Source organism: Eschrichtius robustus, chromosome 4 (assembly GCF_028021215.1).
Source record: "Eschrichtius robustus isolate mEscRob2 chromosome 4, mEscRob2.pri, whole genome shotgun sequence".
Classification (NCBI taxonomy): Eukaryota; Metazoa; Chordata; class Mammalia; order Artiodactyla; family Eschrichtiidae; genus Eschrichtius; species Eschrichtius robustus.
The window spans coordinates 120,631,174-120,655,369 of record NC_090827.1 but is presented as its reverse complement, the minus strand read 5'-3'; the positions used below and the strand labels follow the sequence as shown (position 1 = coordinate 120,655,369).

The 24,196-nt window shown below is 39.8% G+C and overlaps 1 non-coding gene and 1 pseudogene across 1 annotated transcript; one reads left to right on the top strand and one right to left on the bottom strand.

The window, feature by feature from the left end:
- LOC137763521 (ferritin light chain pseudogene) overlaps positions 1–24,196 on the top strand; it is a 60,011-nt pseudogene that overhangs the window by 22,553 nt on the left and 13,262 nt on the right.
- Positions 22,395–22,467, bottom strand: TRNAW-CCA (transfer RNA tryptophan (anticodon CCA)). Its single transcript has one exon. It is a non-coding gene; the product is annotated as a tRNA-Trp (tRNA).

Sequence of the window (24,196 nt, the reverse complement as noted above, 5' to 3'; positions counted from 1 at the left end):
TGCTCCGCAGCAAGAGAAGCCACCGCAATGAGAAGCCCGTGCACCGCAACGAAGAGCAGCCTCTGCTCGCCGCAACTAGAGAAAGCCCGTGTGGAGCAACGAAGACCCAATGCAACCAAAAAATAAATATAATAAATAAAATTGATTCTTTAAAAAAAAAATGGCTTGAGGATATACTGGAGGACTGTACTTTAATATAACTCCACCAAATAAGAACAAAGGATAACAAGGGATAATAACTCACAGGGTCAGAACTAATAGGAAAGGAGACAGCAACAGATCAGCAATGTCAATACATTTTTGGAAGATGTGAAGAAGCAGAAGCTGACTTAACTTAGCAGAGCAGGGGGATATATGCCTATGTGCCTGGGGACAGTGGCAGAATTGAGTTTTAATGATGAACAAGTCAGTTTGCCGTGTAGAACTCTTTAGATGTTCTGCACTTGGATCCAGCAGGTACTACAGAAGGTAAAGGTAATATGCCTGGATAGAAAGAGGGATGGTGGTTGAAAATTTTTATAGAATAGTTGAGCTCACTGATTCCCTTCCTTACATGACCTACCCAGAGGACTACAACTCCATGTACCTCCAGCCTGCCCAAAGAGTTTCATGCTCTGGAGAAACTGGATCAGAGAGAGACACTCGACTTTGGGACATCAGGTCTAAGACAAGGATAGAACAAGGCATGGAGTTATTATTATTTTTTTCCCATGGGTTTTGAATGCAAGTTTTATTTTTGAATTCCCATTGAAATAAGTATGTTAATCTTTGAAAAATATTTGGTTACATGCCACTAAAATTATCCCTAGAGCCCCCAGTGATAGTCCTGCCCCATTCTGGAAAACACTACCATAGGGAATTACTGGAGGTACCCTGGGGAGGTAGAATGAGTCCACTGCTTGTTGAGCAAGGGTCATCTGTGTCCCAAGTAAGCTGCTTGCTGCTGTTCATAATTCTCTGAGCCCCAGACCTACCAGCATATTGGATCTCATCTTTCCTGGCTGGCAACACTTTGGTGGCTCCCTATTCTCTTCTAGACAGAAGAGTAAATGAGGCATGGAGTTATAAATGTGGGGATTAAGTGAAAAATTTCATACTGAATTATAATTCTTAGACTCCCTTCTCCTGCTGTACTCTCAGAATTCTGTCAACAGATTGGAGAGTAGATTGGAGAATCTAAATTACACACAAAAAAAGACTGACAGATACTGGTACTTTCAGAATCATACAATAAAAAGGTGCTGTCTTAGTCTGCTCAGACTACTATAACAAAATATCATAGACTGGGTGGCTTAAACAACAGACACATTTCTCACAGTTCTGAAGGCTGGGAAGTCCAAGATCACTGGAAGGTACAGTGTCTGATGAGCGCCCTCTTTCGGACTTGCAGACAGCTGCTCTCTTCCTCTTCTTATAAGGCCACCAATCCTATTGGATTTATTACCTCATTTAATCTTTTTTTAAAAAACTAATTAATTTATTTATTTTTGTCTGGGTTGGGTCTTTGTTGCTGCGCACGGACTTTCTCTAGCTGCGGTGAGCGGGGGCTACTCTTTGTTGCAGTGTGCGGGCTTCTTATTGCGGTGGCTTCTCTTGTTGCAGAGCACGGGCTCTAGGCGCATGGGCTCAGTAGTTGTGGCTCGCAGGCTCTAGAGCGCAGGCTTAGTAGTTGTGGCACATGGGCTTAGTTGCTTTGCGGCATGTGGAATCTTCCTGGACCAGGGCTCGAACCCGTGTCCCCTGCATTGGCAGGCGGATTCTTAACCACTGTGTCACCAGGGAAGTCCCACTTTATTTAATCTTAATTACCTCCTAAAAACCCTATCTCCAAATACAGTCACATTGGGGTTAGAGCTCCAACATATTAATTTAGTGGGGGACACAATTCAGTCCATATCAGTGAATAAGAAATAAACACTGATAGTGTGCCTTTTTATACATTTGGGATCTGGTTTGAATGGCAGTTATCCCAACTTGATTAATACAAGCAATTCCAACAGAGGAGAATAGTGAAAAGAGAGCCACGCACCAGACTTTTCTAGAGGGCAACTAACCTCTCCTGCCTAGAACCGAAGATAGAGGGCTTTTGGAGGAAGGGCACCAAACGAAAAATGGAACTGATTTGTTCAAACATTTGAGAAAAATTATTGGTAAAGGTTCAGCAAGTCTATTGAAACATTTAGAAAACAATAAATGATAAGCACATGGGAAGCTAAGCAAGGCAATTTCAACTCCAGGAAAAACAAAATGTTGCATGAAAAGGAAATATTCATAATATGCATCTTGGGTTAAACAGGGAATTGTTACTGGGCGTAGTAATGTAAATGATGGCTGACTTAGCCAAAAATTATAAGGTTACATGAAGCGGATGAAGAAGGAAAGGGAAGTTGTGTGTGTGTGTGTGTGTGAGTGTGTGTGTGTGAGATATAACATACTTTAACTTCTGAAACAGGAGGTGTTTAGAAAATGTTTAAAATAGCTCAAGAAATAGCAGTATAATCCTATAAAAATGTGTCAATAATTACTAGTAGAAAGAGAATAAAAGTTGAAAGTGGTTTCCACTGGGAGTGGGGTGGGAAGCAGGACTGTAGACTGGGCAAGGGAGTGTGGTTTTCACTAGAGCCTTTTAGTACTAGCTGAATATTTAAAACTTATTTGCATATATTGGATAAAAATCAGATACACAAAACTTTTCAAAATATATTGTACGTATACTTCAATAAAGAAACTAAAAAATGTATATTGTATGGGACAAATGCTGTATGATCTCACTTACATGTGGAATCTAAAAAATAAAACAAACTAGTGAATATAACAAAAAAGAGACAGACTCACAGATATAGAGAATAAACTAGAGGTTACCAGTGGGGAGCGGGGAGGGGAAGAGGGACAAGACAGGGGTAGGGGATTACAAGATACAAACTACTGTGTATAAAATAAACAAACTACAAGGATGTATTATACAGCAGAATATAGCCAATATTTTATAATAACTGTAAATGGAGTATAACCTTTAAAAATTGTGAAGCGATGTGTTGTATACCTGAAACTTATATAATGTTGTGAAGCAACTATACCTCAATTAAAAATTAAATACATAAAATATATCGTACAGGAGGTTTAAAAGAAGAGATAGGAAGTGCGGACAGCCCTTTCAAGAAGCTTTGCTGGCAGAGGGGAGCAAAGGGATGGGGTAGCAGCTCAAACATTCAAGGGTGGATCTAAATTTTTTTTTTTTTTTTTTTTTGCTCGCGACATGCAGGATCTTAATTCCCCGACTAGGGATTGAACCCACGCCCCTTGCAGTGGAAGCTCAGGAGTCCTAACCACTGGACTGCCAGGGAATTCCCTGGGTCTAAATATGTTTAAATTAAAGTGAGAATACTTAGTTACCAAATCAAATAGTGCAGGGTTTATAATGGAAAGCAAAGTTTCCTGCCCCACACACCCTTTCCAACACATTGCTTTCCATTCACTTGTAAACATTTAAACTATGGCTTCTCTCAGCCCAGTAGCATTAGTGCAGTTTAGTGCCCTGGGAGAGGAGGGCAGAGACAGGATTTCTGCCAATGAAGAGCAGTGCCTCACCAGTCCGTGAGCAAGCCGACTGGCACACTGCTCGGCCCAGGTCTTACCACCACCCAGCCCGTATGGAGAGAGGAAAGCCCAGAGGGGAAGCTGAGAAGCACGCAGTTCGGGCATTTCTGTGGCGCTACTCTGCAGAATCCTGTGATCTCTCAGAATCACAGAGTCCTCACTCATTAGGACCTGTGCAAAGAGGAAAGAAAAATCCAGTTCTGTTTGCGGCATAGCTTAAAGCTGTGAGGTCTAAATTCGATTTGGGGGAAGTCAGGAGAGTGATTTCTTCTCTCTGCCCCCATTGGGAAGAAAAGGTGAAAAGAGGCTCACAAAAGTTTCTGTTGTATCTTTATCCAGACCCTGTATACTATAATTATAAAGAGGCATAGGATGGTTTTTGTGGTCACACCTCTACTGAGGGTGCTGTAGGTAGGGATAAATTTTATTGCACTCAAGTGCCTATAACCATAACAATACATTGTAAACATACAGTGTTTACTTTCTGAACATTAATGAAACAACCATACTAGTACAGAAGAACAACCAGAACTATGAGAGATTTTAAGATAAACATGAAAAGTCCCTAAGGAAAATGACCTGTAGATCATTATCTAATGATTTTTAAAGATTATATTTTACATTATTTGGCATCCTATGCTTCTTCTTTTACAGCATGTTTAAGAGGATGACAGGTCTGCCGGGTTTAATGTAATGTAATTCATTATAAAAATTACTGAACTCGAATGCTAGAGGCAGGGCTAGTGTGCAGACATATGCCACTGCCCTGGAGAGGGGATTCATTCTGGAGGGAAGTTGTGGTAGCTACCTTGGGAAGAATCAGCCAACCACTTCCAGATGGATATTTCTTAAGTATTCCCCATCAGGGACCTAGCTCCCTGATGTCTTCCATGATACTGTCCGTCTACTGAAATGCTGATAGAGGAGTAAAGGCTCCACACCTTTTAGCTGTGGCGTGTGGCTACACTAGCCTGGAGGACAACACTCAGATGCCTTCAGGGACCAGACAAGTGAGTAAAATGGGAGTGAGAGTGAGACCCAAGAGTACACGGATTAAATCAAACCCACACTTACACATACATATACACACACCAGCCGCACTGTGCTGGCCAAACAAGAGTCTGCTGCTCATGTCTTTCCCAGGGGCTACCAATCTGTGATCTCTGCTTAGCTGTGGGAATAATGCTCCCGGTACAAACTCAGACCTTAACTTCCCTCGAGAGTCACCAGGGTTTCTGACTCCATCCTGGAGCAGAACCAATTGAGGCCTCAAGTAGTTAATCCAAAGTGACTGTCTGAAGTCCCACCTAGCCTTTAAGGCCTGCCCAAAGCCCCACTCCTCCATGAAATCATCCCTTTCTCCCTCAGAGATGGCGCCTACCTTCTGCTAGCTCTGCTTTGTACCTCTGTTACAGGAGTTCCACTGTCTTATATTACAACAGCTTGGATTTGTGTCAGCTTCAGCCCCCAGATCTCAAGGCCCAGCCTTACTATGTAAACCTATATAACTCTCTGTAAAATTTAAATGAAGGGATTTCTGAGTATTTTAATTGGCACATAGAAATTATTTTAAAATCCTAGAAATGTATTCAAACAAAAGAGTAACTCCCACCTAAAGTGTTCTCTCAGTGTTTCCCAAACTGGTGTTCCTCAGAACATTAGTCCCAAAAGATGCTCCCTGAAAAGTGCTCTGTGGTCAAATGCTGCAGTCTGTATCCTGATAGAGTCACAAGGCACACTGGCATTGTAAAGGCTCTGAGAAGATCAGGAGAAATTAAAGAAAAGTTTACTTTTTTCACCCAGGATTCTCTTCATATATTTGGCCATGGGATCCTTTTAATGGGATCATTTAAGGACTTGCTCCTTGGAAGGTAGCCCTTGCAGAGGCAGCAAGGACAGACTCTGGCTCCAAGCTGCCTACAACCCAATCCTCAGCATTCATTGTCCTTGGGTAAGTTACTTGACCTAAGCAAGTTACTTGCCTAAGCTGTCTCATCTGTAAAATGAGCGTAATAGTAAGACATACTCTTATAGGGCTCTTATAGGGCTATTGTGAAGGTAAAATGAGTTAATACATATAAACTATGTATCTCAGCCTAAATTTGGAGTTTTGGTCAGAAAGTCAGGCCTCTCTCCCTAATTCATATTCAGAAAAAATCAGAAATAAGATGTCATCAAACTATTGGCTTTGCTACCAATAAAAGCTGTTTGGAGGAAACTTGCTATTACGTTTGTTAATATGACTCACCACCTCGCCCACTTCACCCCCATTTGATTCCAGCCTCTCAGTCACAGGCAGAGATGGATATGCAAGCTTTCTTGGTAGGGTCAGGTAATTACAGCAGAGTGAACAAAGTAAGTGTTTGTCTTGTGTATTAGTTTGTTAGGGCTGCTATAACAAAGTACCACAAAGTAGGTGGCTTAGAACCACAGAACTTTACTGTCTCACAGTTCTGGAGGCTAGAAGTCTGAAATCAAGGTATCAGCAGGGCCATGCTCCCTCTGAAACCTGTAGGGGAAGGATCCTTCCTTGCTTCTTCCAGTTTCTCTAGCCCCAGATGTTCCTTGGCTTGAGGCAGCATAATTCTCATCTCTGCCTTCATCATCACATGGCATTCTCCCCGTCTGTTCTCACACAGCCTTCCCTCCATGTGTGTCTGTCTCTATGTCTAAATTTTCCCTTTTTTATAAAGACATCAGTCATATTGGATTAGGGACCACACAAATGACCTCATTTTTTTATTCTTCTTTTTTTTTTTGGCTGTGCTGTGCGGCTTGCGGGATCTTTGTTCCCCGACCAGGGATCAAACCGGTGCCCCCTGCAGTGGAAGCATGGATTCTTAACCACCGTACTGCCAGGTTAGTCCCATGACCTCATTTTAACTTGATAACCTCTGTAAAAGCTCTATTTCCAAATAAGGTCCCATTCTGAGGTACTGGAGGTCAGGACTTCAACATATCCTTTTTAGGAGGACACAATGCAACCCATAACATCCTGAGACCAGGCCATCCAAAATAGAGGAAAAGGGACTGAAGATAATTTCTGATCCTTCTTCCCCATGTCACCAGTCAGAGACATCATGTCTCCTTGCTTGGGGAGGAGTGAAAGGGAGTCAAGGAAGTCCAGAAGTGCTCCCAAGTCCTTTCTCTCCTCCTACGGCTGGAATTGAGAAATCTACCCCCACTCTACAGAAATGGGGAAGTAGGGAAACATCCCCATTCCCACCCCCATTGCCAAAATGCAGTCCAAGGATGACTTTGGGTTTAAATAGGTCTTCAGAACTGCTTGTGCTCCTGCCTTAAAATTTGTCAGTTGGGCTCCCTCCGTCTCTCCTGGGGCTCAAGGGTATACCTGCGTGTACCGAAAAAACTGGTTACCTAGATGCTGGGGAACTCGAGGACTCCCTGGTGTTGCACTTGGGGCCACTTTCAGTTGGCTGTGCCCTTGGGAACAAGGTTCTTTCAAGCCCGACTTCTTCTGGGGGATGGGGGAGAAAATATCCTCATTAGTCTTAGAAACAACTATTAGCAGCTAATACACAACAGCAATATATATTTAGATTTTTAATAAAGATTTGGATGTGGGGAATGAATATTCAATGATGAGGGGAAAAGATGGAGATGCACACCAAGCAAAGACAGTGTTTCAAATAGCAGTGGGTAGAACAAGTCAGGCATCTTCGTTGGGGGAGAGGAGTTGCAATTGTTGAGAGTTGACCCTGTGCCTCACACGTACTAACTTGTTTAATCCTCACACCCTGTAAGTCCTGCTGGTGTGGTGGGGCAGGGCCATCCGTCTCCAGGGCTTGTCCTCTTAAACACTGAGCTACACAGCCTCCTTTGTCTGAAACACAGGAGGCTGCTCTTACCTCTGTGTCCCGAAAACAGTTTATGTAATTTCTTCCACAGCACTGAATGCAGCTGGAGCTCTTCCCTTTCTTGACTGTGAGCCCCTCCAGGACAGGAACTGGTCCACACTCACCTTCATCACCTCATTTGCTGTCTGTCACCTTGTAGGTAAGTTTTTAGTTAAATCAATGAATAACTTTTTACTAAAGAGCCCTTGAAGATTTCTCTGATTCACACAGTTATTATAGTCTTCAAAGTAGTATGATTCATGAATTGTGATTGCTTCACACGCAGAAACAAAGACACCCAGGCTAATGACCTGTATTAGAGCAGTGACAATATGCTGACCAGTCTCTTTCATTACGTAGAACTTTCCCCACAGTTTAAACTGAGAAAGCCCGATTTCTTCCTGGGTGTCTTTGTGGAAGTGTCCAGGGCATGGTGCTCAATGCCAGGTGCCTTTGTGTCTTCAGGGAACCTGCTGAGTGGTCACTGACTCAGGCTCTTCCTAAAATAGGTGGGACAAGGGTGACTCTGGGCCATTGTCAGAAGAGAACCGCAGATCAATCTGTTGCCCCGTTCAAATCTGGAGTTTATTTACATAGTAAATTTTGGAACACAAGGAATTGGCTGACCTTTGTGTTACATTCTGCTTCCCACGAGGTGCCCGATTTCTGGAACCCCTGGGGCATAGGCTTGGTCTAATAAATTCACAGAGGGACATGCACCTATTAGAAGAATCTTAAATCAAAATCTAATGGGAACTGACCATGTGACCTGCTTTGGGAAATGGAAGGAGAGAAAGCCCCCAGCTATTAGCTGCTTATTTAGACTAAACACCCTGGTCCTTGTGCTACTCTAGATGATTTTCTCATATAGAACAAATGGAAGAGCAAGGGGAAATAATACGTTCATGAGAAAATGGCAGGTACTGGAGGCTGAGTGGAAGCCAAACGGTAGGAATGGTGTCAAAGACTATATCTCTTCTGTTTTCTAAACTCAGAGAGAAAAATGAATATTACTTCTTGGTCTGGTGGTCTCTGGGCAGCTTGGATCTTTAAATATTTGTTCAGTAGTTTCTATTTCTTCATTCATTCATTTATTAGTTTATCAATTTATTAGTTTATCCATTTATTAATTTACTCAATAAGCATTTATTGTGTACCTACTTTGTGCTTGGCACTAGGTAGGACACTGAGGATATAGAGATGTGTGAGACCTATTGCCTATCCTCCAGGGTTTAGGGAAGAATTTAAATATGGAAATGGAGTAGACTGAAGACACTTTGAAGGCAGGGATGGAGACTTATTCATCATAGTAACACCAATCCCTGGCATGGTGACTGGCATGTAGGAAGCATTTAATAAATGTTTATTGAACGACTTAATGAAGGTATTGGTGATACATTAATAAAACAATGATAACATTGTAAGTTAAACTACTAAATAAATGTAATATAGTTGAAGACTTCAAAAAATACCAAAAAGTGACTTGCATGGTAGTAACTTAAATGAGATTTGCTAGTTGGAAAAATATCCCGACATAATCTATACAGTAAACATTCTTTAATATATTGAAACCTCAACTGTGCTACAGTGCTGCTGAGTTCTACCTATGTTTTAAATGATTCATCCTGAGTTAGAAGCCCCAAGGTAGAGTGTTCTTCCTTAATACTAGCTAATGTTTCGTTCAGCTGTGGCTCAACCTGAGTGTAATAACTGATGTAAGAAGGGCATCAATTGTTCTAGTCACCTCTGTGAAAAGAATAGCATGGCACGGGACGACATTTGCTGTGAGGACATTTTAAACAGCGGGTGTGTTTGTATTCTTATTGAGTTCTGATAGCACTTTTAAAATAGAAGCCATAAATTATGGATAGCCAAGACCTATTAGGAACTGCAAGGGAACTACACTTAAAATAAATGGCCCAAGAACTGTAATGTCAGCTGACTTAGAGCAAGAATTTCTAACAGTAAGTTATTTCTAACTGCTGCTAGCCATGCTCATGGTCTTGGAGGATACTAAGGGGTATCTCCGGTGTGGCTACAGCCATGGGTCAGATGCCAGCTATGGATGGGGCACACATGACCCAGTGCCTGCCTAGGACTAGGGGTTATTACTGCGAGTGGCTCCAGGACCATGCTCATCTCCACAGATGACTGCCCACAGAAGGCCACCGAGTTCCTCTCATGAGACCTCCCTTGATAAGCGAGCGGCATTCTCCTCATGTCATGATGTGGGCAGAAATTTCAGAGGAGCATGAGATAGGACTGCCTGTGGTCAATGTCAGGGCCAGTGGCACTGCTAGTTTGAACATGCTTTGGCCATCGCTTGACCCATGGCTGCATAAGGAGATCTTGAAGCGACAGCTATCCTGCAACAAAGCAGTAGCACGCACATTAAGCTTTCTTAGTTAGAGAACTCTGTAGATAAGGGATTGGACTTGGCACTTATATGACTTGGTCTCCTTGAAGTTCAGGCTTAACAACATTTGATTTGAGGCATTTCGAAAGATAACATTCCTTAACTCCACCTAACAACAGTTGAAGACATAAAAACAGTTATCAGGATTGCTTTAATGCCTTCTAACTGTGCAAGCAGAGGAAGATGTCCAGAAGAAGGTGGAGAAAGTGTACAATCTGTACGGAGAACAAAGTGAAGGGTACAAATAGTGTCTGCCTACTTGTGTCCACCTGTACTTAGCCTTCTCTTGATAGAACTAGGCAGAGAATGAGCTAGTTGTTTTTCTGAAGAATGGCTGAGTGACCAAGGTTGCATAGCAATCTCTGGGTATGAGTGGCTCAGTGACAATTAAAAGACATTCTGGCCCTTTTAAAAATCTCATCATAGGGCAGGGATCTAGAATCTGGAAAACGGTTGGCCAAATGTCTGAGACCTTTCCTCCTGGCATGTTAATTTAGAAGTAAAGTTATTTCTTTCAATGAATATTTATTTATTGTTTGCTCATGCTAGTTACCAGGACTACAGTGGTAATTGAGACTTACCAGATTACCTTGATGGAATTTGCTACTAGTCTAGCAAGGGGAAAACTTTCAAAGCAAGCCACAAAAGTAAATGTATATTTTCAAACAGTGATATGTGTTACAAAAGAAGTATAGGATACTTTGTGAGGCATTGTTACAGGAGAATCTAATTTAGATTTGGGGCGTGGGGAAGGCCCTATTGTGAGTAAATGACATTCAGCTAAGAGTTGAAGCCTGGACTTGGAGTTAGCAGAGTGTGTGTGTGCATGTGTACATGTGCCTGTGTGTGTGAGGAGTGCAAGATGAGTGCTGAGGACATGGGAAGTGTCCTGGGCTGAAGGAACAGTGAAGATCCCGTGGGGGAAGCTTGGCTCTTTTGGGAAACTGAAAGCAAGCTGGCGTGGTTGTCATGTGGTATGTGTGAAGCAGAGATGGGCATGAGTTGAAGCTGGAGGCAGGCAGGGGCCACGCCATTCAGGGCTTTGTGGGCCGTGTGTAACACTTGTGATTTATCCTAAGGATGGAGCGTGTTTGTTGGTGACCTGCTGTGGGAAGATGGGTTGGGGTGTATACCAGCTGTTAACCTGAATGGTGGTGCTTCTCTTCCTGTAAGTGACCCGGGATTGGAGTGTGACCTTGGGTGCAATGCCAGTGAAACAGGGTCACATTTCATAACACATTTTGTAGGTTATCAATGATGGTGATAGTGCTTTATCAAGGTAGTGAAAAAGGAATGCAATCATGCAAGAAAATACTTCACGTTTGTTTGATCGCCCCCAAACATCTAATACCATGAGCACGTGTGCAGACATTCAGGAAGGCAGAGTCAGTGAACACCACGGTCCCTGCTGAAAGCAGAGTCTGCAAACAATTGTTCACCCCACATCCTGCCCTACTAGAACTTCTCCCTGTAAGCTGCTCCCTCCTGCCCCTCAGTTCTGGAAACAGGAGGGAAGTTTAAACAACTCACTCACTGGACCCTTCTCTTAAGCTTGAAAAAAATTTTTTTCTTGTATGTTTCTTAGGAAAGGGTAACCAAAAAATACCAAGCTGCAAAATCTTTGACATTCCAAAGAATTGCCTATGGTGCTGCCCATATTTGCAAAGCCTGGGCTGGGATTTTTTTTTTTTAATCAATTTGTTTTTATTGAAGTATAGTTGATTTATAATGTTTTGTTAATTTCTGCTGTACAGCAAAGTGATTCAGTTATAAATATATATATATATATACACACATTCTTTTTTAAATATTCTTTTCCATTATGGTTTATTATAGGATATATGTATATATATATTTTTGGCCGCTTTGGGTCTTCATTGCTGTGCGTGGGCTTTCTCTAGTTGCAGCGAGCGAGGGGCTACCCTTTGTTGCAGTGCGCAGGCTTCTCATTGCAGTGGCTTCTCTTGTTGTGGAGCACGGGCTCTAGGCACGCGGGCCTCAGTAGTTGCAGCACGTGGGCTTAGCAGTTGCAGCACGTGGGTGCTAGAGCGCTTGGGCTTCAGCAGTTGCAGTGCGTGGGCTCTAGGGCGTGCGGGCTTCAGTAGTTGTGGTGCGTGGGCTCAGTAGTTGTGGCTCGCAGGCTCCAGAGCACAGGCTCAGTAGTTGTGGCACACGGGTCTAGTTGCTCTGCGGCATGTGGGATCTTCCCAGACCAGAGATCGAACCCGTGTCCCCTGAATTGGCAGGCAGACTCTTAGCCACTGCGCCACTAGGGAAGTCCTATCATAGGATATCAAATACAGTTCTCTGTGCTATACAGTAGGACCTTGCTGTTCATCCATTGGGATTTTGTTTTTGATTAAGATTCTAACAATAATCCCGAGGAGCAGGTACCTTATAAGATGTTTATTGTAAGTATGTAATTCAACATGTTTTGCATTTCACTTGGGAAGTGATTTCTTTTTCTTTTTAAATTTGGTGAATGGGAAGAATATAAACAGTTATGTGTTAAAACCTACCACCCCAATGAACCAGGGAAAAACTTATGGATTAGTAGAGGAAAGGGCTATCATTTCAAGTTATGTTTCTATGAGTTCAGCCATCAAATATTAAAAAAAAGTTGCTGCGTAAAAGCATTATTCATAGACTACCAGATGGATTATATATAATCTATTGTCTACAGATGTATTAGGTTAGAAGAGTAATAAATTCTCGGCTTTAAGTAAAATACAGATCACAACCATGACTGCTACAGGATGAATCTGAATGAGTTGGAGAGGCAATGGACTAATTGTTTCAAAAGACAGAATGAGAACAAAAATATGGTAGGAATGCACAGTATATGTGAATTCTGCTCAATAGATGAACGACAGCCTCCATTCCTAAAGCAGTAAATCTGAATTAATACTTATCCCATTATGTGCCTTAGTTCATAGAAAAATAACTTTGCTTTCCTCTGTTTCATTTGCCTAATCTTAAGAAAAATGGAAGATAATAATAATCTTGACAGCTAGAAGTATGACCATGAAAAAAATGATTCTAAAGCCATTGGCAGATCCAGTGGATCCACAGAACTGAACAGTATGCAGTTTGAACAAATATTTCTCAAGTCCTACTGCCATGGGACTGTGAAGCTGACCTTCTAGAGAGCACAGCCTGGCTATTCTTATCCCCTAACTAGTCTTGGACCATGAGATGGGATATAGCCAGCTGAACTAAACAGTCTAACCATAAAATGTGATATAAATAAGATAAGAGACTCAGTGTTCCATAAATGCTTCATCATTACTGTTACTGATTCTCCATTGCCCACTGATTCCCATTTTAAAAATCCAGATGATTCCATGCTAGAGTACAAGGAAAATGAGCACTTCTCAGCTGTGAAAATGGCATGAAGGTGAGAGGGTAAAATTCTGATTGTCATTCAGAGCCCAGATGATTCCAAATGTTTTGTACCATATTTTAATTGTTTCAAAATTAATTTTTCTTTGCAGTTACTTAGTTTTCAAGAAACTTAAGGACCCACTTAGGTAACATGCTAATATTTAAAGAATGATCCCTAAAAGTGTTGTTCCTAAGATTTATTAATCAATATTTGAGAAGGCTAATAAAGAAGGAAAGGGTTTGACCGTGCTAATCACTGTTTTATTTAGAATTGTATACAGAGTTCTTCTGATTTTATAGCTTGTGTTGATGCTTTTTTTGGTGTAATAATTAAAGTACATTAGAGTATTATTAAAATAGAAAATGTTGGGAATTCCCTGGTGGTCCAGTGGTTAGGACTCAGTGCTTTCACTGCAAGAAACTGGGTTCGATCCCTGGTCGGGGAGCTAAGATTCTGCAAGCCATGCAGCATGGCAAAAAAGAAAGAAAGAAAGAAAAGAAAGAAAGAAAGAAAGAAAGGAAGAAAGAAAATGTTATGTAATTTCTCTATTCTAATACCTCACACTTTATATAAAGATTCTTTATAATCTCCCAACAACAAGTTGTGAAGTCTTTAAAAATAAAAAAAAAAATGCTGAGAACACAAAGTACATAACTTCTTCAATAAACTGGAAGTTTCTGATATAGCTATAATCAAGAAAAGAACTGTCAGTGTTGCAGATGACATGATACTATACATAGAAAATCCTAAAGATGCCACCAGAAAGCTACTAGAGCTCATCAATGAATTCAGTAAAGTTGCAGGATACAAAATTAATACACAGAAATCTGTTGCATTTCTATACACTAACAATGAACTATCAGAAAGAGAAATTAAGGAAACAGTCCCATTTACCAACACATCTAAAAGAATAAAATACCTAGGAATAAACCTACCTAAAGAGGCAAAAGACCTGTACTCCAAAAACTATAAGATGCTAATGAAAGAAATTGAGGACCACATAAATAGATGGACACATATACCATGTTCTTGAATTGGAAGAATCAGTATTGTCAAAATGACCATATACCCAACACAGTCTATAGATTCAATGCAATTTCTTTCAAAATACCAATGGTATTTTTCACAAAACTATAGCAAATAATTTTAAAATCTGTATGGAAACACAAAAGACCCCAAATAGCCAAAACAATCTTAAGAGGAACAGAGCTGGAGGAATCAGACTCCCTGTATTCAGACTATACTACAAAGTGACAGTAATCAAAACAGTATGGGGACTTCCCTGGTGGTCCAGTGGAATCCACCTTACAATGCAGGGGACACAGGTTCGATCCCTGGTTAAGGAACTAAGATCCCACATGCTGCAGGGCAACTAAGCCTGCACGTCACAACTACTACTACTGAGCTCATGCGCCTCAACTAGAGAGCCTGCGTGCTGCAAATTACAGAGCCCACACACCCTGGAACCCATGCGCCACAGCTAGAGAAGAGAAAACCCTCACTCCACAACTAGAGAGAAACCTGCACACCACAATGAAGAGCCTGTGCGCCACAGTGAAAGATCCCGCATGCCTCAACAAAGATCCCACATGCCGCAACTAAGACCCAAGACAGCCAAAATAAATAAAAAAATTTAAAAAAAAATACAAAATAAATAGATCTTAAAAAAAAAACAGTAGGGTACTGGCACAAAAACAGACATATAGATCAATGAAACAGAATTGAGAGCCCAGAAATAAACCCATGCACTTATGGCTAATTAATCTACAACAAAGTGTGTGAGAATATACAATACAATGGAGAAAAGACCGTCTCTTCAATAAAGTGGCACTGAGAAAAGTGACAGCTACATGTAAAAGAATGAAATTAGAATATTCTCTAATACTGTATACACAGATAAACTCAAAATGGATTAAATACCTAAATGTAAGACCAGAAAACATAAAACTCCTCGAAGAAAACATAGGCAGGACACTCTTTAACATAAGTCATTTGACATAAATCTCTCTCCCCAGACAAAGGAAACAAAAGCAAAAATAAACAAATGGGACCTAATTAAACTTAAAAACTTTTGTACAGCAAAATGAAAAGACAACCTACTGAATGGGAGATAATATTTGCAAATGATATGACCAATAAGGGTTTAATATACAAAATATATAAACAGCTCATATAACTCAATAACAAAAAAAGAAACAATCCAATTAAAAAGTGGGCAGAAGACCTGAATACACATTTTTCCAAGGAAGAAACACAGATGGCTAATTACATTGCTAATCATTAGGGAAATGTAAATCAAAACCACAATAAGATGTCACCTCACACCTCTCAGAATAGCTATCATCAAAAAGACCACAACTGGGCTTCCCTGGTGGCGCAGTGGTTAAGAATCTGCCTGCCAATGCAGGGGACATGGGTTCGAGCCCTGGTCCGGGAAGATCCCACATGCCACGGAGCAACTAAGCCCGTGTGCCACAACTGCTGAGCCTGCGCTCTAGAGCCCGCAAGCCACAACTACTGAGCCCACATGCCACAACTACTGAGCCTGTGAGCCACAACTACCGAGCCCCCGTGCCACAACTACTGAAGCCTGCTCTCCTAGAGCCTGTGCTCTGGAACAAGAGAAGCCACTGCAACGAGAAGCCTGCGCACCACAACAAAGAGTAGCCCCTGTTCGCCACAACTAGAGAAAGCCCACGTGTAGCAACAAAGACCCAACGCAGCCAAAAATAAATAAATAAAATAAATAAATGTATTAAAAAAATAAAAAATACAACAAACTAGTGAGCAGAACAAAAAAGAAGCAGACTCACGGGAATAGAGAACAAACAAGCGGTTACCAGTAGGGAGAGGGAAGAGGAGGCAAAGTAAGAATAGGGGAGTAAGAGATTAAAAACTATTAGGTATAAAATAAGCTACAAGGTGGTGGGAGTTGCAAAATGATACAATCTCTTTGGAAAACCATTTGTTAGTTTCTACTAGAGTCATGCTTCATGATACAGCAGTTCCACTTTTTATCCCCCAAAGAGATAAATGCATATACCCTCTCATTTTTACATTATATTTATAGCAGCTTTACTCATAATATCCAGAAGATGAAACAATGCAAGTGTTCAGCACACAAACAGATAAATAAACTGTGGTAATTTACATAATGGAATACTACGCATCACTTAAAAACAAGATGGCTGCAACACAAGATGGAGAAATCTCACAGATACTCTATTGCTTGAAAGAAGCCAGACACAAAAGAGTTCTAGTATGTGATTCTATTTATATACAGTTTAAGAACAAGCAAAACTAAAAGATGTTTTTAGAAGTCAGAATAGTGATCAACGCTTCAGGGAAAAGAGTGAAAAGTGCATGAGAGAATCTTATAGAGGGCAGGAAATATTCTATACTTTTATCTTAATGGTGGTTATTCAGACGTATACATATGTAAGAATTCAAACTATAATGCTTAAGATTAGTGCACTTTATGCACTTTGCTGTATGTATGTTATTTACTAAGTAAAATAAAGTTGGTCAGATCTGCAATCAATCAAGCAATCAAGCAATCTGTCAATAAAATAAGCTACAAGGGTATATTGTACAACACAGGGAATGTAGCCAATATTTTATAATAACTATAAATGAAGTATAACCTTTAAAATTGTGAATCACTGTATTGTATACCTATAACTTATATAATATTGTACTTCAATAAAATAAATAAAATAAAATAAAAACAAGTAAATGCTGAGAGCACAAGGTGAATAACTTCAATAAACTGAGAGTTTTCTGATATAGCTATAATCAAGAAAAGAAACTCCTGAAATAGTAACTAAAAATTAACTCTGCATATCCTATATGTTTCACATACGTCAATAAATTATAAGTCAGATGAAATCCAAAATTCTGTTAGTTATTTTAAAAGGAGGAGAGAACATCTAGATCCTGAGCTATTTTAGAGTTACAGCAATTGAGATACTAGTTTTACGTGTACAATTGAGAGGCCTCATCTCCCTGCCTTGCTCCCACCAGCTGCCTTTATCTGAACACTCTTCATGGGATGGTGGGAAACATGGAGAAAAGGATGGTCATTTGAAACTGTTTCTTCAGATTCCTTGGCAGAGGAACAAACTCACTGCCTAAAAGACCAGAAATTTTCAATGAGGCAATAATAAATCTTTTTGATATGAGCCACGGTTATTTTCAGGTACTAAATACATTTTATTTGCTGAAAGAATAGGCCTTATTAACAAATGCTTTTTGGTGTTATGTTTATATCCTGATGCATAAAAACATAAACTCTATCTGCTAACTATGGGAATTAACTTCAATTAATTTGCAAGATTTGAAAGGATTTAAGATTTAAAAAAAAATTTTGGGTAAAGCACAACAATGTAATTTTTAGCCTACTGATTAATTCCAACACCTGAGATTATGTTTCCTACAAAGATTTATGCTTGGACTTTGGATTGTAGATTTTCCACACCCAGAGCTTCTACATCATCCAATTCTCTGAAGGTCATTTCGTAGGTTGCTAGAATCTCTTAGAAGGAGGAAAGTTAGTCCATTGTTTTATTTCAGGAGTTCTAGTAACTGAGGTGATAAGAACAGAAAACTCAATAACAAGTTTCTTTCATTATACTATTTCAGGTGTTTTCACCCACACTTCTTTTTACCCTTAGTTCTCAATATTATTTCTGCACAACTTTTGTAAGTTGCACTAAGCAATAAAATAAGAAAAGTCTCAAGATATGGTCCACGTGTTCCAGGCAGTTTACATATAAGGCAGTTAGTAAGACCACCTGAGACTTGGCTGAGCCTTTCCAATGGGATTTGCCTCAGCTATGCTTTAATGAACAAACTTGTGATCAATGGCTTATAAAGTACTCTTGATTTGCACACCATTGAACAGCTTGGTCTACCTTCAGTCTATAATTTACTTCTGGAACTCCAAAGCGGTTTGACTGTATTGTCATTCTGGATAAAATGAGCTGTGTAAATAGCAGGTAAGTTGGAGACTGCCAGGTGCCTACTAGATTCTGTTCCACCTTTTTAAATTATAGAGTTGCAGGTGAGCCATGGCTTACAGGCTAGGAGTGCTATTTTCAACCCCCCTGACAGCTAGTTATGGCCATGAATCTAAGGTCTCCCTAATAGAATATAAATGGAAGTGATGTGTGCCATTTCCTGGTTCAGACTGTGAAACACTATATGTAAACTCCTCTGTGCTCTTTCCCATCTCCAGGAGTCAAACACGAACCATCCTGGGACCAGGTCTCAATCATGTAGGTAAGTAAAACACCCTAGACTATGGAGGAGAAGCAAGAGTCATTTATTCTTGCAGCTAATATTTACTGAAAGTCTACTCTAGGCAGGCAGCATTCTAAATTCTGGGGATACATCAGTGAACAAAAGAGATCAAAGTCCCTGCTCCCTTTGAGCTCAAATGGACAATAAAAAAATAAGTAAATATCATGCACTGTTTGTTAGAAATAAATGTTAAGGAGAAAAATAAAGCAGGGAAGGGAGATTTGAAATCTTGACTGGATATTAAGCAATTATAGGAAATTAAATGTGACCAAATAGCGGTGTAGACAAGGCAATGGGAGGAGAAGCTGTTGCATTCTGAATGTATGTTGAGGGTAGATCCAAGGAGATTTGCTGAGGGACTGGAAATGGAGTGTGGGAGAGATAAAAGAAAAAGGAGGTAAGGTTAACGCCAGACTTTTGGCTTGAGGAACTTGAAAAATAGTGTTGCTGTTAATTTAGATTGGGAAGACCATAGGAGGGTTTGGAGGGAAATATCCATAACTCAGTTTTGGATATCAAGGTTGTGATGTCTATTAGACTCCAACGGAGGTGATCAGTGACCAGCAAAATATGGGTTTGCAGTTCAGAAGAGAGATCCAGTCTACAAGTATTCATTTGGAAGTCACCAATATTGTTGTTATTTAATGCCATGAGACTGGATGAGATTACCTAGAGGGTGAGTGCTACAGAAAAGTTGAATGGTCCAAGGACTGAAGCCTATACCTTTAGAGGTATGGCTGATGATGGACAACTAGTCCCACCCCCAAAAACTGAGAAAGAGCAGCAAGAAAGATAGGAAGTACACCAGGTAAGTGTGATGTCCTGATAGGCAAGTAAAAAAAGTTAGAGGGATGAAGAGAACTTGGATCTCCAAATGACTGTGTGGAGCAGAGCAGCCCACTTGTTCACCCTGTGGGACTCTTAAATGAGAGAAAAATAGACTTAATTATTTTTAGTCCACTGAGGTGTTGAGTCTCTTTGTTACAAAATTTTAAACTTTTCCTCTAATACTAGATATATAGCAGATAGTATCACCAGATAAATCTTTAACAACAACAAAATTAATATTTATAAAAATTTTTCAAATGTTAACTTTGAAATGTGTGTGTGTGTGTTTGAAAGGGTTGAACATTTTAATGATTTTTAAAAATCATTTGGAGTTAACTTTACCACCAATTTTCTGGTCTTAGACTTAGAGAAGGACGTGTTTCTGGGCAAATAGAATCTATCTATCTATCTATCTATCTATCTATCTATCTATCTATCTATCTATCTATCTACCTATCTATCTATCTACCTATCTATCTACCTATCTATCTATCTATCTATCTATCTATCTATCTATCTATCTATCTATCTATCTATCTATCTATCTATCATCTTTTTAGTTTATTTCTTGAGAACTATCCATAGGGGAAATTGAGATGGTGAGAAATGACTGATTTGAAGAGCCCTTTTTGTGAACTTTGACCTTAGTTATCCTATGGTTCTGTTGTGTTAATTTTCTTGACTTTCAAAGGTCAACAGGTCTACCTCCTCAACCAAGTTCTACTAATAGTTCTGCCTGGAGGACTGAATGGAGACAAATTCATTTTGACACCCATGAATTTGTTATGTAGTAGCTTTCGAGTTTTGTTTCTGTGCCTAGATATTTTACAGTGGACACATATACACGACCTAATGACTAAATATTATATGAGGAAACTAAGATTTTTACACAAAGTCTATTTGCTGTTATCCTTTTCCTCCTACATCCTATTATTATCTCGTAACCTGAAGACTATGAGGATCTTTGCCACTGTTTTATAGCAGTGCTGATTTTTTACCCCCATAATCTTCCCTTTTGCCAAATAATTTCTGGCATGGTCCCAGTGTTTTTCAGGATCTAAATGCTATAAAGCAGCTCCTTTAAAGGATGACAGAGAACCCAGCAACAAGAACGAAACAGAGCAATGTTGCAAATGCAAAGCTGATTTTATAGAACGTATACTAGGCAAACCTTGAATAGTAACCATACCTTTCGATCTGGCCAAAATGGAAAGATCCTACCTCAGAGAAAGAAAGAGAATAAAATGTTCTGAGTAGTAGATTGCCAAATTTCTTTACCTTCTATCCAAGAACTGCAGATTTCTAGAGTTTAAATGACATCATATATCATTAGCTGACACCTGGGTTTAGTGTCAGCTTAAACACACACCAGCTGTGGACCTCAGGCTTCGAGGAAACACCAAAATTAAGGGCGTGAGCAAAACTGAAGGCTAAGGGGGAAGCCCATTCAGCGTGCTAGAAAATGATATCTTTTCAGGTTGCCGAGATTGAAGGGGTCAGAGCATTTCTCAAGCTCAGCTTCTGGAATCAGAAACATGAAAGTCAGGAGAAGAGACCAAGGGTCACCAACTGAGTACTAGCAAGGAGGGTACACTACAGAGAGATTGTCTAGAATAGGTGTTTGCCAGTAACCATCATGGGCCAGATGTGAGATGATCCTTGAGTGGGTGCACTCTGCATATGAGACAATAAAACTTATCCCAGAATTGTTTGATTCTTCCTTCATGTGTAAACTTATTCTTTCACTCATTCAACAAGCGCTTTGACACGAAAGACACAGAACTTGGCAGTGGACATAAAATTTTAAGCAGAGTAGACATGATTCCATCTTATCCTCATGGAATTTATAATTTAGTAGAGACCACAGATTTTAATCAAATTTATTTAATTTACAAACACATAGTGGTTACTATTTGCCAGTTACATTGTTTTAAGCACTTTATAAATATTAACTTATTTAATACTCATAACAGCCTGTGGAGTAGGTATCAATATATTAACTTAATTTTATAGATATATGGTGAAAACTTGCCCAAGGTCACACAGCTAGTGCATGTTAGAGCAGGATTTGAATCTAGGCTGTCTGGAAGTGAGGTCCCTGCTCTGAAACATTCATTTACAAACTCTCATCAGTGTTCTGTAGGAAAACTGCAATAGGGTGCAATAACAGCTTCTAACTAGGGGACCTTGATCTAATTTGGGGGGAAGAGATGAAATTAGACCAGAAGTTCAAAAAAAGATGTGGTCATTGGTGTCAACTGCTCCAGGTACTTCAAGCAATATGCAATTAAAAACAGGGAACTGATTCTTGCAAGAGGGAGGTCAGTGACAAACATGGTAAGGGCAGTTTCAGAAGATACATTGCTGGCAGCTCAGAGTTAATTGTTAGAGCTGCCCAAGAAGGAATGGGTTGCTCGGGGAGGTGGGGAGTTCCTCCTTTTGGAGATTTTCTGCAGAATAGGCTAGAAATCACCTACTACAGGCTTGGCACATAACATGTGCCTAACAAATATATACTTACTACCTGGTAGGGAGTATTGATTTGATGATTCAACCAGATAACCTGTAAGATCTCTTCCAACCTGATTTCACTATTCTGAATTTGTGATAGCATAGTGGATTTGGCTATGCTGAAGCTTCCCTTGCCCAATCAAAACCCTGGGAATCCAATTTGCATATAGTTAATGTCCTAATCTAAAGGAAGGATACTCTATATCTTTTGTTAAAAATTTTGGCATGATTCTTATGGTAGTTACATATATGTTACTGTATGAAACCAATAAAATTGTATTTATTTAAAGTAAATATATAGCCTTGACATTGATTTTGACCTGATTTTCCCCATCTTTTCTTTTAAAAAAAAATTTTATTTATTTATTTGGCTGTGTTAGGTCTTAGCTGTGGCACGCGGGATCTCCGTTTTGGCATGTTGGATCTTTTAGTTGCGGCATGCAGGATCTTTTAGTTGTGGCATTCAGGCTCTTAGTTGCGGCATGCATGCGGGACTTATTTCCCTGACCAGGGATCGAACCTGGGCCCCCTGCATTGGGAGCGTGGAGTCTTAACCACTGGACCACCAGGGAAGTCCCATCCCCATCTTTTCCTAATGAGTTGCATTAGCAAAAAAGGGTAAATAGATTCTAGAAAACACATACAATGGTTGGCTGCAAATCCCATTCAAAGATTTACAATATTTGTTGCTCAATTCTGTTCCAAAATATATATTTTGCTCACATTTTGAAGTGTTTGACTTCAGGCTATCACACATGTTATAATCCTTGTCACTGAACCTCTGCTTGGGGAAAGTGGCTATGAAGGAATTTCACTCTTATTCTCCTGTTTCCACAATTTCTGTATTTCATGGAAATTCTGGAAGGATCCCAGTGGTGACTCTGGTGTTTTAAAAACTGATTTGGATACCCAGCTGCCATTGTCACTGCAAGAAAATCTGTAAGGCAAACAGGGAATGTGAATTCCTTGACACTTTGGGGAGAGAAAAGCGTACATTAAGAGTTCCAGTAGAAAAAATATTTAAAGGTGGATTGGTTTAAACAAAATAAATAATGACACAGCTTAGCTGGTCCTCCATTAGGTGGTTCCTGCTGTGCCAGTATAAGAAAAGCTAATTTTATGATTTCTCAGTGATACCATCTGAGGTAGCAATGGAAAGATTCCAGAATGCAAATTCACAGAGTGTGCTTCAAACTAAGACAGATACTTCAGGATAAATCACATATCTGCTGGAATGAAACTCCAGGAGGGTGGGTACCACTTCTGTGTCCCCAGCACCTACCATAGTCCCTCATTGATGGGTATGTAAGTGCTTTCTAATTTTTCTCAAATACAAACAATGCTCTACTAATATCCTTGTACATGTTTTTTGTGCACTTATTTGAGTAGGTCTGAAGAATAAATTTCTAGAAATTAAACTGCTGCTGATTAAAGAGTAAGTATATTTTACATTCCTATAGTTATTTCCAAAATTCCCTTCAAAGAAGTGGCAGGAAACTACACTTTCTGAAATTTGTGTTTCAGAAATATTGACTCAAGAATACAGTCACTAGGAAAAAGAGCAATGCTGGAGGTATCATGCTCCCTGACCTCAGACTATACTGCAAAGCTACAGTCATCAAAATAGCATGGTACTGGCACAAAAACAGACACATAGATCAATGGAACAGAATAGAAAGCCCAGAAATAAACCCATGCACGTATGGTCAATTAATCTACGACAAAGGGGGCAGAATATAAAATGGAGAAAAGACAGTTTCTTCAATAAATGGCACTGGGAAAACTGGACAACTACATGTGAAAGAATGAAATTAGAACATTTGCTCACACCATATAGAAAAATAAACTCAAAATGGATTAAAGACCTAAACATAAAACCAGAAACCATAAAACTCCTAGAAGAAAACATAGGCAGAACACCCTTTGACATAAATTGTAGCAATAATTTTTTCGGCTCTCTCTCCTCAGGCAAATGAAACAAAAGCAAAAATAAACAAATGGGACATAGTTAGACTTAGAAGTTTTTGCACAGCAAAGGAAACCATCAACAAAGCAAAAAGACAGCCTACTGAATGGGAGATAACATTTGCAAATCGTATGACCAACAAGGGGTTAATATCCAAAATATAAAAACAGCTCATACAACTCAATATCACAAAAAGAAACAACCCGATTAAAAACTGGTCAGAAGAACTGAATAGACATTTTTCCAGGGAAGACATAGAGGTGCCCAACAGGCACATGAAAAGACGCTCAACATTGTATTCGGGAAATGTAAATAAAAACCACAATGAGATATCA